Consider the following 6386-nt stretch of genomic DNA (forward strand, 5'->3'; position numbering starts at 1 on the left):
GCATTGTTTCTTATTGTTTTTCCTTCATTTTCAACTTTTATTGCTCTTTCTCTTTTCTTATTGGGATCTTATTATTTAGTTAGTCTCATAGAATGTGTTTCAAGCATAGGATTCAGGATAGATAGTTGCCTTCCTACCTTGTTGGTGAACCAACTTAGCTAATTAATCACCCTACCACAAACATTCAGAATTCACTTCACAAGATAACTCCACTCTTGTTCTTTTCATAACATCTTCTTTTTGATTAACTTAAAGGACAAGCATACAAGTATGAAAGGTGGCAATGCAGAAGGGATATTAGACTAGTAAACATAAACCTAAGCAATGAAAACTCTAAAGGCAGAATTGAAAATCCTAAGCTACTATGGAAGCATGTTCTATTTCATACATGATTTTTCTTATTTAAAGCTGTGAAAAAGATAAAACAAAGAAGGAACTCCACCATCTTTCACTTATTGGTATGCTCATGTCCCTTTGTCTTGGGGTCCTCCTTGATTGTTTGAGTCCCCATTTCCTTTGCGCTTCCCGATCAGCTTTTTCCAGAAACCAGCATCCTACATCTTCTTCTTTAATACTTCCTTTTGTTGTTTCACCTTTCCTTCTTCTTGTTCTGTCAAGTCCTTGCGGACTGCTTCATAACATGGAATAGCAGGGTGCAAGTTATGCATATGCCCAGTCATATAAGTTAACTTGACCTGAGTGTTTATGCTAAATTCTTCTCGATGTAGTTGCCTTCCTTCGTTGAGCACACTGAATTCGTTGAATGCTTTCATATGAGCTATCTAGCATTGGTTGAGTTCTTGAAGATGTTTGTCCTGGCTCTCTTGCCTTTCAGACACTTGATTGATGGCTTGGGTGAGTTGGGAGTAATGCTCCTGTTGCAACTCCTTTTGCTGTTTCTGTCACTCTCTTTGTTGATCCATCCAACTAGAGAGTAGTTTTTCTTGATGATCCATCCTTTGAGCTTGGACATGTAGTTGTTGTTCTTGTCTCTCCATAAAGCTACTTGCCATATACTCAATGGCTTCCTTGATGTGAAACAGATTTATATTGGTTGGATCATATTGTCCTTCTTGCTGGTACCCTGTTTGTTAGGGTTCTTCTTGGTGAGGATCTTCTTGGTGGGGCTCTTCTTGTGCAGTTCTTTTCCCTATCCGACTTCTTCTTTGTTGTTGAGCAGGTGTCACATAGTTTATGCATTGGAGCGTGACTAACCTCCCAGGATTTACCCATTATGGATTGTTGTCTTCGAACACCACCTTGGCTTTCATGCATAGTCTCAGGATGGTGCTGGGGTACCAAAGTCTAGCACCCGGATCATTCTTTTTGGCGGAATCCTGGATCCCTTCAGCTATAATTTCATGAACATTGATCCTTCCACCATTTACTAAGCAATGTACCATGGTGGCTCGAGTAATATTGACCTCATAATTGTTTACGGCTAGAAGGATAGATCTCCTTACGATTTCGAACCACCCCTTAGCCTCAGGAAGGAGGTCTCCTCTTTTTATAAATCTGGATTTCCCATGGGGTCTCTGTCCCAATCCATTCCCTGCACACAGATGTCTTTCATAATCTGGTTGTGGTTGGGGCTGTTATCCATTCTTGAGTGATAGCTCTCTTCTGTAAAGGGTATGATTCGCAGCTTTAGCACTCTCATGATGCTCATGGGACTAAAATCCACCATTACCCCTCTCACGAAACTTGCATAGGATTCATCTGCCTTATCATGTCTAACTGCATTTGCATAAAACTCTCTTACCAGAGTTGCGTTCACCCTTGTAATCGGATCAGTGAGGAGCTCCCATCGACGTTTTTCCACCTTCTTTGTGATTTCGGGGCACCCAGTTTTTGTGACATGAAAGCCTAACTCATATATGACTTCTTTATCAGCCATCCACCCAAATTGTAATGCATGGTAAAATGTTCTAAATTTCTTTCCATCAAATGGAGGCTGATCTATAGGTTCCTTCCCCTTTCACCTTTTAGAGCTGGACGATGCCATGGGTGATGGTTGATATGTTTGTTGCTCACAAGGTGTGACTCTAGGGGTGTGTATGAAAACCCTTGGTGGAGATGGAGTGTATAGTGTATGTTTCGAAGGTGAAGAATTGAAATAGAGGGATGTTGTGTGAAGGAGTTTATATAGGGGAATGGTAAATGATTGAAGGTTGTGGATTGATGGTGTTGCTTAATGATGGACGGTTGGGGCTTGGCATTGGATGAGCACAAGGATCACCTTTTTTTATGAGGGTCTTGATTCGGTCTCCAAGGCTATCCAACTCCCAATGTTTCATGGCAAAACTTCCAAAGATGCTCCCCTTGAAGACAAGTGTGAGTTTTCCTTGGTATAGTGGCTGAATCTCCCTTCCTTGATTGTCCTATCAAGTACCATCAATACCCTTTTTGATTTCCTATACAAGACAAAAGAAATGCAAAAAGATTAATTGAATTTTAGGTGGGAAGAATTAAAGTGTGAAATAGCTACTATTAAAATCTTTTTCTTTTGTTTTTCAAATAACTAAATGCTTTTCATGAATACAAATCAATCGACCACTCAATTTCCCATGCATGCAACGTTGGTAACACCAAACTTGTTGGTGATCATATGGTGTAACAAGACTAAAAAAGAATATCATATCATGAAGTGTGTTCAAGCCCTTCTTGGTTTGCCTTGAACACCAAACTTATGATGTACTATATGTTGCATGTAGGGATTCATGTAATGTTTGTCGAAGTTGATTTATAATCCATGAACTTTGCTTTATTACTACTATTAGAGATTAAAAAGAAAGGGTATTGAACATGGGTTGTCTCCCATGAAGCACTTCTTTAGCGTCATTAGCTTGACGTTCGGCCTCTGTTAGGATGGTTGGTAGTGCTTCAAATCTTCCCCTCTTGCAGTGAATCTATTTCCATCGGCTTTGTTAAGAAGTTCCACATGTTCTAAGGACAAAATTTTGTTGATGGTGTACACTGGTGGTAGCTGAGTTGGAATAGTGGGGAGATGAGGTGGTATAGATGGAAAGTATGTAGAGACCACTTCATCCCCTGGAGAGAAATCTTCTGTAGGGATTTTCTTGTTTTTCCATCCCCTTGGGACCCTTTTTTTGTGTCCCTTGATGTCACTGTGTTCCTTGTGGTTTCCTCTTTCAGGATTGTTATATTGCTTGTCTCATATGACTTTGATGGTTTTAGTTCCTCTTGGATTACACTTGGTTGTTTCTCTTTCTAATCACACTGGTTGTTACCAATGGGGGGTTTTCAGGTGTGGTACTTGTGCTCCCATGCTTGTCTCTTCCATCAGCTCTTTCTTGTGCTCTTCCTCTGACTTTTTGTTATCATAATCTGCTTCTTGTGAGGGTTTGAAAACATTGAAGGTGAGCTGCTCATCATGTATTCTCAATACTAGCTCTCTTCACTCCACATCTATAAGTGCTCTGGCTGTGGCTAAGAATGGCCTTCCCAGAATGATGGGGTGACTGGGATTCTCTTCCATTTCCAGGATAACAAAGCCTGTGGGAAGAAAGTAGTTCCCAACCTTCACTAACACATTCTCAACCACTCCTATTGCCTATTTTTGGGTTTTGTCAGCCAGTTTGATGATTACGTCTGTAGGTGTTAGCTCATTGATTTAGAGATTTTTCATGAGGGACAGAGGCATTAAGTTGATGCTTGCTCCAGGTCCCAGAGCCCTTTATCAAACATTGTCTCTCCTATAGCACAAGGAATGTGAAAACTCCCTGGGTCCTTCTTCTTTGTAGGTGGCCCTATTTGGATAAGAGCACTACACTCCCTATTCATCTTTATTGTCTGTCCACCCTTCAATGAACTCTTTTTGGCCAATAGCTCCTTTATATACTTGATGTAGGAGGGCATTTACTGGAGGGCCTTAATGAATGGTATATTTACATCAAGAGATGCAAACATGTCGAGGAACCTTGAATACATTCTCCCTGCTACACCATCCTTAAGCCTTTGGGGGAAGGGTGCATATGGATTCAGGATCTCCCCTTTCTTTAGCTCTTCCCTGAGTATGGGTTGGGGTGCATGATTTTCCTTCGGACTGTCTTGGAGGTGTTCTGTTTGTATGTCTACTTCCTCCACACTCCTCTCATCACTTGTCGTGATCATCTTACATTCTTCCCACCTGACCTTCCTTGTTTCTCCTCTTGGATTCTTCTCCGTGTTGCTGGGAAATCCATCAGTGGGTTTGGGAATTTATTGAGATAGATACCCTACTTGGGACTCCAGTCTCTTGATGGTTTCCCCTTGGTTTTTGATATTGGCTCGCATTTTATCCTTAAACACCTTATTGTCTTTAACTTCTCTACATATGTCTTCAAGTAGAGTCTCAATCTTTGAAAGTCTATCCTCGGTTAGTGATGGTGGGGTGAGATTAGGTGGTTGTTGATAGAATCTCTGTGAGGTATGTTGGTGAGTTACATTGTTGTTAAAATTGTGGTTGTGGCGTCTCTGGTCTTAGCCTTGGTCTTGTTGATTTCTCCACCCAAAATTGGGGTGATTTCTCCATCCAGAATTGTAAGTTTTGGAGTATGGATCATGGATTTTTCTGGGTGAGTTCCCAACATAATTGGCTTGTTCCCAGTAACCTTCTTCCCCTACATTCACTCCTTCTTGAGCTGGTGATGAAGTGATGACTGCTGTAACTTGGTTTTCCTCCACCTTCTTGGTAAGATCTGCTAGCTGCTTGGTGATCATCTTATTTTGAGCCAGCAATGCATCCATGTGATTCAGCTCCATCACTCCTCGAGTGTTGCTTCTTTCAGAAGCATAGAAGTAGTCATTCTCAGCTACCGTCTCAATGACATCTATGGCTTCTTCAATGGTTTTCTTCTTGTTTAGAGAGCCCCCTGAGGAATGGTCTACAGCCTTCTTTGACTCATAAGAGAGACCTTCATAGAAAATGTGAAGCTGAACCCATCAACATGTCTGGTGGGCATCTTCTTGTTAAGTCCTTGAATCTCTCCCATGCCTCATAGAGAGTCTCACCATCTTGTTGCCTGAAAGTTTGCACCTCAGCTCTCAGCCTGTTAATTCTTTGAGGAGGGTAGAATCTTGCCAAAAATTTGTTCACCACATCTTTCCAATTTGTTAAGCTCTCCTTTGGGAAGGACTCCAACCACTTGGATGCTTTGTCCATGAGTGAAAAAGGGAACAAAAGCAGCCTATAGACATCTGGGTGGACTCCATTAGACTTCACAGTGTCACATATTCGCAGGAAGGTGGTTAGATGTTGATTGGGGTCTTCTTGGGCACTTCCTCCAAATGAGTAGTTGTTCTGAATAAGGGTGATGAGTTGGGGTTTTAATTCAAAGTTGTTGGCATGTATAGTGGGCTTTTGGATGCTACTTCCACAGTTTCCTGGATTTGGATTGTTGTAAGAGCCTAGAACTCTCCTTTCTTGCCAAGCATGATTTGCAGGGCCTTCTCTGACATGGTTGTGAGCTTCTGCTTCATGGTTGTTTTCCAAGTTCTCCTCCATGTTTGTTTCAAAATACTCTTTCTCTTTCTTAGCACCAACAACTCTTTTCCCTCTTGCTTCCCTCCTTTCTCTTTCGAGGGTCCTCTTGATGAGCGGATAATTTATACGCTTTTTGGCATTGTTTTTAGGTAGTTTTTAGTAAGTTCAAGCTAATTTTAGGAATGTTTTCATTCGTTTTTATGTTAAATTCACATTTCTGGACTTTACTATGACTTTGTGTGTTTTTCTGTGATTTCAGGTAATTTCTGGCTGAAATTGAGGGATTTGAGCAAAACTCTGAAAAAGGCTGACAAAAGGACTGCTGATGCTGTTGGAATCTGACCTCCCTGCACTCGAAATGGATTTTCTAGAGCTACAGAACTCCAAATGGCGCGCTCTCAATGGCGTTGGAAAGTCGACATCCAGAGCTTTCCAGCAATATATAATAGTCCATACTTTATTCGGGAATTGACGACGTAACTTGGCGTTGAACGTCAAGTACATGCTGCTGTCTGGAGTTAAACGCCAGAAAAACGTCATGATCCGGAGTTGAACGACCAAAACATGTTATAACTTGGAGTTCAACTCCAAGAAAAGCCTCAGCTCGTGGACAGATCAAGCTCAGCCCAAGCATACACCAAGTGGGCCCCGGAAGTGGATTTATGCATCAATTACTTACTCATGTAAACCCTAGTAGCTAGTCTAGTATATATAGGACATTTAACTATTGTATTACACATCTTTTGATAGTTTAATCTTTTGACTATTCGGTCTCTTGATCATGGAGAGGGCTGGCCATTCGGCCATGCCTGAACCTTTTACTTATGTATTTTCAACGGTGGAGTTTCTGCACACCATAGATTAAGGGTGTGGAGCTTTGCTGTACCTCAAGTTTCAATAC

At 41.3% G+C, this 6386-nt stretch overlaps 1 non-coding gene across 1 annotated transcript; it reads left to right on the forward strand.

The window, feature by feature from the left end:
- Positions 1 to 4949: 4949 nt before the first annotated feature.
- Positions 4950 to 5053, forward strand: LOC127747215 (small nucleolar RNA R71). The gene has a single exon (XR_008009018.1). It is a non-coding gene; the product is annotated as a small nucleolar RNA R71 (small nucleolar RNA).
- Positions 5054 to 6386: the final 1333 nt, after the last annotated feature.

Source organism: Arachis duranensis, chromosome 4 (genome assembly GCF_000817695.3).
Source record: "Arachis duranensis cultivar V14167 chromosome 4, aradu.V14167.gnm2.J7QH, whole genome shotgun sequence".
NCBI classification, from domain to species: domain Eukaryota; kingdom Viridiplantae; phylum Streptophyta; class Magnoliopsida; order Fabales; family Fabaceae; genus Arachis; species Arachis duranensis.